This window comes from Sturnus vulgaris, chromosome 5, assembly GCF_052056855.1.
Source record: "Sturnus vulgaris isolate bStuVul1 chromosome 5, bStuVul1.hap1, whole genome shotgun sequence".
NCBI classification, from domain to species: Eukaryota; Metazoa; Chordata; class Aves; order Passeriformes; family Sturnidae; genus Sturnus; species Sturnus vulgaris.
Window position 1 is genome coordinate 24,006,246 of NC_142247.1, and position 13,351 is coordinate 24,019,596.

General features: G+C 34.9%; 1 long non-coding RNA gene across 1 annotated transcript in view; it reads right to left on the bottom strand.

Annotated features, from left to right (window-relative positions):
- LOC106860994 (uncharacterized) overlaps positions 1 to 10,360 on the bottom strand; it is a 63,910-nt gene extending 53,550 nt beyond the window's left edge. The window contains exons 1-4 of the long non-coding RNA XR_015803812.1: positions 9,667 to 10,360; positions 9,064 to 9,108; positions 6,733 to 6,851; positions 3,003 to 3,220 (exon numbers count right to left, since the gene is read on the bottom strand). This is a non-coding gene — a long non-coding RNA (uncharacterized LOC106860994). The remainder of the gene's footprint in view (positions 1 to 3,002; positions 3,221 to 6,732; positions 6,852 to 9,063; positions 9,109 to 9,666) is intronic.
- Between the last annotated feature and the right edge of the window lie 2,991 nt (positions 10,361 to 13,351).

A 13,351-nucleotide genomic window follows, 5' to 3' on the forward strand; every position in this document is an offset into this window, starting at 1 on the left:
TAGTATATCAGAACAGTGAGCAACAATTGTCTGAAAAAACAATACAGAGAAATACCAGATTTATTTTCTTCATCTATTAGAAATTTTGTACCAATGTACTGATATCATTAGACATGTAAACTGATATGTCCAGCTTGCAGGTGAGCAAGTATTCCTTTCTCACTAGTGAGAATAAGAATTAATGTCATTTAATCTATCACGTGATAGAAGTGTCATATAATTAACTGAATGTTTTGTGCTCCTCCTGACGACAATGTGATTTCAAGCCTGTTTATGTAAGATGCCTTGAATAAACTTGTTTCCCTTCCGGAGATATTTATATTTCCTAACTGCAATCTTACCAATTCCTTCTACGTAACAAAAGCCTCAGACTGTAAAAAAATTAAAGCTAAGCACATTTTCAGAGTTGTTCTCCTTTTTAGTCATCATATTTTGGGAACAAAATGTTGGCTCTTGGTTAAAGAGGAAATATCAGAAATACCATATGCAATGAGGTCCCCAAAATGGTAGCTGGTAACAGTAGCAAAGTGCTTTCACTGATGCAAAAACAAAAATCTTGATCTACAAGGGCAAATTAAATACCATTTTTATTAATTGCAGCTAGTATGCACCATAAAATCCTATTTGTTTTCTTTTTTATTTTTGCCATTCATATCTGCCTTTCCCTTTTTTCACACCTGTCTTTCCCTTTCAGTTCCATTCTTTTTTTTGATGCTCATTCTTGTTGTTTTAGTTTTCAGAAATTTTTCCTACCGTTCCACTTCACCTTACTTTCAGATCAGTCCAGAACTCACTGCTTACATATTCAAAACAACCATTTTGTTCTTTAAAAAGCCAAGGAGCAAAAGTAAAAAAACAAAATAAACAAAACAAAACCCCACAAGCTAATTTGCAACTATTTCAGTTTCACAAAGTGGGCAATTTGAGATGTTTGCACTGCTGGAAGACGAAGACTTTTTAAAAGGAAGTTTAAAATTTCTGTATACTATTTCAAAATGAAGTTAGAATTACTAGCTCTACTTTACCCTTACAAAACAATTCTCTAGGATTTACCAGAGACCAGTCTGGCCTGGATTACTGTTTGAAAATATTCATTGTTTGTAAAATCAGTATCACGGCTAATGTGGGTCTATTTAAGTGACTCTTGACTAGTCATTTCAGTGACTACTTAAATTATCTACTTAAGTCATTTTGATGCTCATTTCTGCAAAATTACCATTACCAAGATTACCATTAAAGTCATAGAAATAATGCTATGAGATTAACAAGTGATTCCATTGTTTCCAGAAGCACTTGTAAAAAAGAAAATCCTTCAAAGGATGTTATAAGCCCTGATGTGACAATCTAGAATTGTCTGCCCATGAGGGAATTTTCTTTTAATTACAGGGATTTCAGTATTTTTATATTAAATGCTCAGACTTGATTTCAGTTGTTCCAAGTTTCTAATTCTATATCCATATAGCAAAACATATAATCAGAGACAGATGTGAGAATGATGAGAATGTAGACTTTAACTTTGCTTGAACTTTTATAAGACATACACATGCATCTTGCTAAGTAAAAATTTTTCAGAAATACAAATATAGAAATAATTTGGGTAGTATAAAACAGTGCAAAATGTGGGGAAACCACCACGGGCCTAATCCTGCAGGTTTTCAATTATGACAACAAAAAATACAGAAAAATACAGAACTGATTTATTTTTTAGTAGGAGGTGAGGAGGGGAAAAGCATTACCAAATATTGAAGGCTTTTATGTGTGACAAAACACAAAATTCACAGTATTTCTACCTACATCCATTTAATCTTGTACTTAGGAGTCTTCTACTCCCTTAAAATGCATACTGAAAATAATACTCCACATAATAGCACAAATATAATTAGCACATACCATCAAATAAATATTTTATCCACCACCAATAAAGAGTAAGTACAGTATTGTCACCAAATTACAAAATCTCACCAAGACACACAATAGGAGATAAAAGCAGAGAGCAGATCCTACTTCCCATCTCTGGCCTGCACACAAAATCAATAATTAGCTTGGCTAAAATTCTTAGTGGAAAGAATTAACCCAACAGACTTAGACTAAGGTATACAGCTGGCCAAAATGAGGCACAGGAGAAAGAAAAAAAATCACCTGATCACTTCTGCCTTTTTCTGTCCAGAATTCAACCTCCCATGCCCTGCAACATCTTTACAGCATCCACTAAATGTCTTGGAAGATCTCCTAAAGGGCAGTGGAGACCATTAGCTCTGATCATCCATCCCAGGATAGGCATTTTTACAGATGACCCTATACCATCCTTTGTGTTTTTCTACAGTGGAGTAACTGAGACATAATACTGTATTTCAAGAGAGCAAAAAATATGAAGACTTAGAACCTGTGTGAAGGAGAAAAGCTCGTACATCTTTTACAAGCTCATTCAGGCTATTCAGTGAATCTATTTGAAACTGAAGAGCAATGCAAGCATTAAAATAAGTGAAATGTAAACAAAATGCAAATACTAGAAATGTAAATCAATTAGCAGCTTCCTGGTTAGGGTTGGGTATTTTTTGTGGTTTTGTTGTTGTTACTGTTGTCTGTTGGACTACAATCAACTACAATAAAAGTTGAAGCAATCTTTGAGCAGACCAGCCCTTCCACACAGCAGAACAGCCATAACTGTCTTTCTACTACCAATGGTTATTGCTCACAAAACTTCTTTACTGCCAGGATATTATCATTGTAGAAATAGGCAGTATAAAAGGAAGAAAGGAAAAACAGAAAGGAAAGTGAAAAAACCAAAATTTCTTAAAAGCAAGATGACTGAGTCATCTTATAGTCATTAAATATTCTCTATGTTTTCTCCCAACAAATTTTTTTTACATATTTAAGTACTGTATTTTACATATTTAAGTACAAGCATTCAGCTGTGTCTCTCTCTGCCCTTAATAAAAAATTTATTGCCCTTTCAGCATACCCAGGAAGACTCACCCATTCCCTGGCACAACCCTCTATACCTACACATTCAGGTTGGCTCCACACATGGCTTTACATGTGCTGTTTCTGAGCACATTCTTTTCCCCACACTCACTCCATCACACCCTCTTCTTCCTCTAGTATTCTTCAACAGCACAGATATATTACTCACAAAGCTGAAGTTTCAAGTTAGGTTAGATGTGGATGTTACCAAGTAAGAACGATGAAAGTCAGTGTGTTAAGAAGGTTTTTTTTGTGCCTGCAGAAAGAAAATGCGGAGTATGTGTTAGTTAGCAGCCAATGAAGTAGAGCCATCCAATGGTTCACATGAAAAGTCAAACATGAAAGAACATCCTGTTTGAATTTATATTATAACCACATTGAACAGGTGCTCCAGTGTTCTTATGGTGAAATAACACTATTTAAGTAGCTAGATTCATAAAGTATTACTCAAAAAGAAAATATGTGAAAATATCGTTTCTTTATATCATCTTACATTTAAAATTTGGTTTAGTATTTAAAGTCTATTCACTAAGAAAGGCAATGAGGCAACATCATCAAGTTGAAGCTCATAATGTGGCAAAAGCTGGATAGCTATAGACATGAAAGATGTCTTCAAATATGTGCCAAGACAGAAAAATTATGGTTACATCTGTAGAAGTTTACAGTCCTTAACATAAGCATGAATTATACAGTACCTTTAGAAATCAATCTACTGAAGCAGTTTCTCTGAATGAATCAAAATTATTGTAACAGGAAAGTCAGTAGAAGAACCATTTTTATCTTAAATAAACTACCATTTCTGTATAATATACGCACACAGTATTTAAAAACAGCTGCTGAGAATGGGTAGTGTCAGGATAAAAGGATACATTTTAAATTTGTGTAGTAAAGTATTTGTCCTACATGTTCATTGTAATTTAGACTTTATTATATAAGAGGCCTGTACATTGAGTTCAAATGGGAACAAATTGAGTGGCAGATATTACTTCATAGTTAAAAGGGACTGCTCCAGTGTTATTGAACAAGGAAAGCACGCCACTGGAGTCAACAGAATACAATTCATATGTAATTATTAGTAATTTTCAGAGGTCTAGATTGAAATGGTTTTATGATCTCCAATACTGGGGCAACACTACACATCAAACTCACAACACTCTTACCAATTCCACAACTGGATCTATTCAGGTCCCCTTCATATACATGAAAGGCCCAAAAGACCTTACAGATCTTTGACAAAGTCCATCCAGCAGCAGTCTAGATATAAGTACTACATAAAACTAATGCAAAGAGGATAACATTTCCCAAGGTATAAAAGAGAAAAGATAAAAGGAAACATCTTTGAGGTAATCAGAGAAAATCAGAAAAGGAAAGAGAGGTAAGAGCGAAAAAGCACATGCTTGCCATTCATATTACAGAATTTTCATTAATGTGTTCAGGTTTTATTTATTTTACTGGACTTTGGTGCCGCTTACAATGCATCTCTAGAAATTATCTGCACTTTTGGTCCCACTATCAGGAGAAAACCAGTACCCATTTGCAAAAAGTCCAAATATTCAATTGCAAAATCTGGTTTCAGCCTCATTTCAAGGCAAGAATCTTGAGTCTAACAGATGATTTCAAAAGACGTGTCACCACTTTGAATAGCAACAAATTTGCAGCTGCAAAAACAACTGATCTTTTAGCATTTCCTTAATTAGGATATGACTTGTGAAGCCTATGCCTTCTAACCAATCTAAAGATTTGTCCACAGTCAAATCCTAAATCCTATTTCAAACTTAATTTAAACCACAGTATCTTCATTTCCTTTAAAACTCAAATTGACAATATCTGTAGTAAAGCACTGTCCTTGGCAGATCATTCTTACAAGCTTCCTGCTAATACTGGCAAGCCACAGGTTATGTTTAATCCATGGGATCTTTGGCCTTTCCCTAGGATTAATGTTCATTATTCAGGCAGAAGGAAAGACTGACAAACACTGAACCACAGAAATCAGGTCTATAATTATCATTAGGAAAAAACAGAAAAGGTTGTTTATGACATCTTTTATGCTTCCAGTAATGCATTGCTATTGCCAGAATTTTCTTTCCTATATAAAGATGCTTTATCTAAACTCTTAAAAATAGTAACAGTAAGGTTCAGGAAATAATATAAAAATCATAAGAAAGTTCACCCTTTTCCATCCCCTGAGAAATGTTAAAACTGGCAACTAAAATTAGAATTCAGGTGTACCCTAAATCCTTATCCCAGAGTTTTAATTTAGTATAAAATGTATATACATGTAACTTATGGAGATACACTGTCTTTTAAGAAATTTTACATTTTTTTCACCTACCCTTTGTCTGCAGTGAAAATATTAAGTACTCATTCAGAAGAATAATTTTAAATGTAATCAGAAATTTAACTAATTTATTACTACTTTATCCAAAAAAGAGCAATATTAAATTTTATGTTAAATGGAAAATGAAGGTTTTTAAAATCAAATTTTAATTCTAAATATACATAACACTGCTAAAATGTTGTAAGCCCTCTACACTCCACTTGAGCTGTTGAGAATGAGATTAACTCAGCAGCATCCCTGAAAACTCACATGCACCATCACATAAGTAAGGAAGCCTTTAGATAAAGCTGAAAACAATATTTTAGGAAATCTTATGCTAAAGCTACAATGTCATAATGTAAGTCAACTAAGATTACATAAACAATTCTAGGTAATATAGTCAGTGAAATAAACTTACAAAGCTTGCACAAGCATTGTGGAAGGATGGAATTTGTTACATTATTTAGTTTATTAGGACAACAAATGAAGTAATACAGCAAAGGTAGAATATTTTTTAAAAAAGATTTCAGACAAGGCTATAACCTGAAAAGGAATTGTCTATCAATACTAGCAACATGCAGACCAGATAAATCCTAAAACGATAAAACTTTTCTCTTCTCCCTGAGAAACACTTAATTACCAGAAAACATTTTTATTCTATGGAGGAATCCAAAACAGCTGGATTTCATCCCAAACCAAAAAAATAGGAAACTTTAATAAAACAATGGACAGATCAACTTCTTACTGTGGTTCAACTTGACAAGCAGTAACAATAGAAAAGGTATTAATTTACAGCATACCTACAGTAAATACCACTGCCATCAATATGTTAACAGTTGTTACCTAGGCAATAGTAAAATCTGAGCCTCATTACACTGAAGGATGTGAAGCTGTTAACCCACATCCCGATGGCAAGTTGAATTACAGAATAAACACCTCTAGTCTTTGATTTGAAATTGCCCACATTTATTGTTTCTCAGGACAAAGTTAAGTAACCATTTACTTAGTTTCTACAGGAAACAAATAGTAGTTTCTATAAAGTAGTAACTACAGCCTGATATACTAACTTGGGGAAACTCCAGAAGGAAAACTTCATTTTATTCTGTGTAACTGCATATTTTGTAAAAGTGCTTTATTTTTTCTTCTATCTTCCCAAAATTTGGGAAATTGAAATTACTATTACGAAAAACTATCATTGGTGAATGCTTCTCAAGACTACCTACACAGAAATGGTGGACCACTCTCATAGTAGCTGTATGAGAGGAAAAACCCCAAATATTTACAAAAAAGAACAAGTTTCAACAGATACTTATCAAAATATGCAATTTAAATAATTTAACTTTAAATAAATGCAAATATTTAAATAATTTAAATAATAATTTAAATGTGGACTGTGCAATAAAGGAAAGCACTCAGAGCACTTGTCAGAGTAACAACTAGAAGTTCCCTACTTGGCTTTTCCTAATTTGGAGTTTACTGGGTCTCAATGCTCCAACCATCAACCATTCTCATGACCTTTCTCAAGTACAGATTCTATCTCACAGGTCCTGGGAAGCTTTCTGGATACAATCTGTCAAGATAAATACAATTCTTCAGTAAAACTTATTTTTAAGGGAGAAGAGAACTTGAATCTATCTAACTCTAATAACATATTTATGTTTGAATCCATCCCCCATATCAATACCATTTTATCGTGGCCATACACAGAAAACATATTTCACCTGCTCAGAAGTTGAGCAAGAGAACCCAAAGCATATGGAAATCACTAGACTAAAATCCAGAGACTTCATAGTGATTTCATACTGCTACCAACATGTACATTTATATGCAAATCTTCCATTTGCCCACAGACTGTCCTTGCACAATTTTCTGTGTGCAAAAACAAACCAGGCACACATCTGTGCCTTTGACCTCAGCAAAGGCCTGAGGCATAGCTTAAATGCTACCTTCTGCTGGCCTCTTAACACCAGGAGGTTCAACTCTTAAATTGCAACCAGCTCTGCTGCATATATTTAGTAACAGTAGCTGAACCACAGTCTGAAACAAAAGTACCGAAATAAAAGTGATAATACCAGGCCCCAGTGCAATTTGGCTTCAAAGCCAGCAACACATTCAGTCATCAAATATTCCTGCATAAACAGAGCAATGACCAGCTTGCATGTCTGGATGTTTTCAAGTAGCCCACAATCAATCTTAAGAGTCTTGTAATGGGTCATAAAGATGATAATGACTAACTATGATTAAAAATTTGTGGGCTACCTATTATAAATCTGCTCCACCCATACTGTTGTACAGATCTATAAGTATTTTGGAGTATTTTTTAACCTAAATGATTCTATGATTTTTTTATCTACTGTTTTTTAAAGGTGGCTTCCAACAAGAAATGTCAAGCCTGCCAAAATGTATAAGGGTCAAAAACCAGCATTTGGGAATTAAGTCTTCAGATGAAAATAGCTGAGAGGAACACTGAGGTTTTTTTTATTGCCTTCTCTGCCACCACACCTTTGCAGTAATCACTTTTTCCATTTACCTTTGAAATTCAACCAGATACAAGAGCAAAATTTAGTAAGTGTTTACTGCTCATTGCTCATACCCTTTAGTAATTATCTCAGCTCACGGGTACACAAAATAGCTTCCACTGCTATTTAGCACATTTCCTTATGAAACATAGCTTGGTCAAGCCCCCAGTGTTTCTGCCACAAATTACTATGTTTTTCTACAGTCAAAAAATATGTGCATTGTCATACAAACTCTTCTGCTAGATTTATATAACGTCATATCAGAAATAGACAGGGTCAAACAGTCAGTAACCTGGCTACACAAACATAACAAAATAAACATAATAAATAAATAACCTGTTCTATGAGACTCGAGTGCCAAGTCTAGCCAAGACGACTTTTGTTAGATTAGAAAAGAAGATTGCGTAAATGACATTCTATTCTTTCCTTCTTGATGCACCTGATAATAATACAGCTATCCTTTTACTATCAGCCTGGCTTCTAATAAGTAGGCTCTGCCAGAATGAGCTGCATGATTTTGATGTAAGACCACTATAAACTCTTTCCCCCAGCCCATTGCTAGAAAACATACTGCACAGATTTAGCCAAACAGAACATGGGTCCATCTCTTGGCAACTCAGTTCATGGTCCAATTTCCTCAGTGCATTAAACTAGGACACTGGAGCAGCTGCTATTTATTACAGGCTTGCTGCTGCTCTGGGAGTGATAACATCTTAACCACAGGTAGACCTCCAAACTACTTGGGTGTTTTCTCAGCTTTGAGTAAATGAAGTCCTATCTTTCCAAGAAGCCCAGCTCCTCAAAACCTATTTTACCCTGTTTTATTCAGGAAACTGAATGAGGATCAACAAAAAATCTAAACTATTGCTATCTTCATGGAGCCAGACATCATTTTCTTTGCACATATATCAGGAGTTCATGGCAATCTGGAAGGCATAACTTTATCATTGAACAAGCCCAGTAAGTCATATAGTCTCTCCAAACTACATCCACTTGCATTAAAAGTAGTCTGTTACCAGAATTAAATCAAAACTTGAATTTAGTAAGTTATGGCAATGAATTCATAACCAAGGAGGAGAAAATACTAAGGACCCAACTGTGAAATGCACCTTTCATGGGAGGAATATTTATGACTATAAAACTAAACAACAGGAGATATAACTAACAAAGTTTTATGGCCTTAAGAGCTTAACCCCAAATTTAAAATTACATAATCTCACAGAAAATCTGAAATATCTAACAATGATCTTAATTTCTACTTACTTATTTTATGGAATTTGGGCAAATCCTTCAGATTTTAGATTGTCTCTATGATAAACACAAAAGAATTTTGTATTAGTTTAAAAATATCTTCTTGAGGTACTTTGAATGAAGTTGAGTATGATCAATATAACTATCACAGAAGCCCAATAATATATATTAAACAATTACATAAAGTAGTACTTCTTCTATTTTGCTAAAAGTTCAATTTTAAGCAAATCCAAACCAATCACAATTCACTGAACACACACACGCACACAAAAAAAGCACAAAAACCAGGCAGTTCTCCAAATATATAAAAAATAAACATGCTCAGATGTCTACATTTAAACTAACATAATTGCATTTAATTGATTCCCCCTTTCAATTAAATAGTGACTATTATTCATTCCCATTCATAAGCATTTGATACTAATCCCTATCTTTACTGGCAGGGTCACTTTTACCAGACATCAAAGCAGTGCTAACTATACTTTTTGATAAAAGTCAAGATTATAAAGCTGGACTGGCAGACAGTAATAGTGTAATTGCATATAGTTCATACATGTTGTTCAACAACAATAAACCGAAGGGAAAAAAAAAATTGTAGCAGTAGTCTAGATTCACCTGAAAATTAGAGAGCCCTGTGGATGGTGAATACAACTCCTATAACAGTGAGCATGTATGTGTATTCTCTTCAAAGTGCAGCTTACAACAGTCAGGTGACAATCTGGCTCTAAGGGAAAAGATAATGCAGGACTTACTTCATAAAAGCTTCTTTATGTAGCAGCATGATTTAGAAATATGTAAGTGCTCCATTTTTCAAAGTTCTTCCTGTTCAGTGTTTACCAGAAGACAGTGCATGTATGAATTGGCAAGCCTTTTGCATATTTTTTGGCACTTAAAAGTATTTTAAGACTAATGCTGGCATTTTCATAACTGCTAAATCATTAAAAAGATAATATTTTAAGTCTGCAGGGAAGCTAGCTTGGCACTGTTCTCACTCACTTACCTAAAGTAATCTTTTTCCCTGCCAAATATATAAAATCTCAGAAGAATCACTGCTCCTTCCTATTGTATCTTAGTGGAATAAATCAACTTAAATAAGAACTAACCCAATGAATCCTTACATTTTCTGTAAACCAGATGTTCTTACATTCAAATATGTTCAAGTTTTTTTTTCAGGTTTGGGCAAGCTGCTAACCAGTCTGGTTGTCAGGCTAACCTTTCCAACCTCAACAGTGCAGTTACTGCAGCTTCTGCTGAAATGATGACTGGGCTGCAGCTACAGGCAGCCTTTCACCTGGCCACGGTGCAGCTGAATGAGGACTTACATTCCAAAAGCCCATGCTATGCAGCACTAGAGGGATGCATTCTTAAGACACCGTTTGCTCCTGAACTTTGGGATTTTTTGAGCTGATTTAACTGTTGAATAACAAAGAAATGTTATAAATGTGACAGAGGAAATGATCACCTAGAGTAATAACTAAAGACATTGGTTTCCCTAATATGAAGTAATTAATTGGATGTGCTATTTGAAGAGGTGAGGAAAAAATCTTAGGTATCCATTCCTCTCCAGAGCAAATATTAAGAAGAGAACTAAAAGTACCTCCAAAGCAAATATTTCTTTTTTTATTAACCATAATAAACTAAGAGTGGCAAAGAAAGTCACATAAAACTTGCCAGAACATAGTTATTGAACACTGCAGTTTCTAATCTCAGCAATAAATGTAGGTCAAGGGAACTGGAAAATCTAATTACTCTGTAAATTTTTAAACCTGTTTCTTTCTTCTCAAGGAAAAGAAAATTGTTCCTTTGCATTTAAGCAGACTTCACTTCAAAGTGTAACTACAGCTAGTTGAGAAATTATTTTTGCCCGCATGTAGAGGTTTTTGAACCTCCTTCTTTGCACCCTGGGTTGTACAGTCAGCTCTGGTTCACACCTGTACTCAAGGTATGACCGCGTACATCACAATTACTGGAGCTAAAACACAAAATCCAGAGATATTCATCAGAAAAAAGCAGATAAAAAACCACCTTGATCATTGAATAAAATAGATCTTTGATACCACACTGCAGCAGTTCCTTTCAGCAATATATCCTATTTGATACACACTATTCGGACACTGCATTAAGAAAACACAAAGCAATGCATCATTATGAAACTATTATGAATATGAGTATCTGATAGCATTGTAAATATCGATTATTCACTGATTACTTTTTCACACAGTTGATGCTGATTTCAGTGTATACACAGATCATGTTACTTAGATTAATGAGAAAAAAGAAACAATTTCAAAAATACAAAAACTTTGAAGATTCAAGCCTCCTGATGACTCTAAAAACCAAGGATTGTTAAAGGATCACATTTCCAAAGAAAACAAAACAAAAAAATATTCAGGCACTTAAGATGAATTCACAGCACAATGAATGCCAGCTTCTCTCTCTCAAAACAAACAAAAAGATTAAGAGCTGTAACTACAGCCAGCCACTGGCTGGCCCATCTCACAGAGCTCTGTCTTCCAGTCCTTACCTCTGTGATACGTGACAAGGAAACCATGAGTTTCACAACAGATAGATTTGTGTGTTGTGTTCTGATTTGGCAGTCAAATGTTTTGTTTGGTTTTGGGGGTGGGAGGGCTGAGTTGTACAGAAGTGGAAAACTTGGCCTAAGGTCATCTGATCTTTGGACAGTGCTCTCATTAAGTATAAATCCTATTTTTCAACATCCTCCTATTCCATGGGAGGTGAAGCCTCCCAAACAAACAAACAAACAAAAAACCAAACCAAACCAAACCAAACAAAACCACCTCAAAAACAACAAAAAGTTAATTCAGAAAGATTCGTGTGGAAGATTTGAAATGGATTTGTCTTGAAAGGCAAACCTTGGAACAGTCACTCAAGGAACCACCCAAACCAAAATGAGTTCTACCCTGGTCTGTCTTAAAAAGCAAAAGAATGACAAGATTTTTTTTTTGCTTTATGCATTGATGCATCTACTCAGTTTATAGAGACGTAAGATGTGTCTTTTTAAACAACATGAGAATTCAGCAGACTATACCATACTCCCTGCTCTGTATCATGGATGAAATTATGAATACAAGCATTCATACCATTCCTCAGCACTCTTAGAGCCTTCAGATATTAACTTGGTAACCTTTGAACCAAAAATTTCAGACACTAATTAGGTATTGGTTCTTTCCTCACATTAAAAAAAAAAAAAAATTATAATAATTTATCCTGATTCGAGATCCATTAAATTGCTAAAATCATATGTAGCCTGAGGCCTGACTGGTGACAAGTTGCAATAAATGAGACCTGGATCTGCACTGAATGAGGAGAAAAGGAAGAAATCTTATCTGGCAGTCCATTTGCTAAGTGGCAAAAGTGGCAAATTGGCAGCCCTTCTTAAAAAGATGTGTTTGTACAAGTATCTAATGTGGAAAATCAAATTAAATATGGAGTTTCTTAATCTCTAGGTGTTTGACTTTACAGCTTATAATAACTTTGGCAAAATAATAGAATTCATTACAATTGTGCTTTCCTTCCTTCAGCTTTCATGGTTCTGAAGCGTGACGTTGCACTGATTCATGGCACTTAGTTCATATTCTGAACAGCAGAAGGTCCAAATTTCACTAAGAACCAGAGCAATCAATGATGACAAACCAATGTCTCTTCAATGCATGCCATAAACAGCGTATAAAATGTCTGACTTGTTACAGATCAATAAAAATGTTGAAAAAATAATCTCAGGATGAAAAAAATAGGTGTTCTGGAACAGCAAGAAACAAGTATAATAGTTTAAAGCTCATTGGTCCACCCTAGAAGCACAAAAGAGGCTGCTGAACCGCAGAAAGATTCAGATGAAGGAAAAAGTTTATGGAACAGTTGAGATGGGAGGTTTTTAAAATCACACCACTGCAATAAGGACACACTACCTTCTGCCTGCCAACACGGCTGAGTAATCTTGCATGCACAAGCACTGAATGCACTGATGACTGCTTGCAGCTGACAGCAATCCGGGGGCATTGAAAGGAATAGCATTTTCTTGGTTTGCTTTTGGATGGGTTTTGTGAGTTGTTTGGCGGTTTTTTATGACAACGGTCAGATGATAATAAAAGCATGGAGCTAGTAGACTTCTTCCAAGGTTACTGGCAGCATTGGGAAGGCCTTTTGTCTATCCTTAGCTTGCAAATAATATAATACAAACATAACAAAACCAGAGTGAACTGCCCGCACCCCAGCCTGCATAGAGCATGTTCGCCAAAAACAAGTTATTTCAAAATAGGGTTAACTCACACTACCAAAG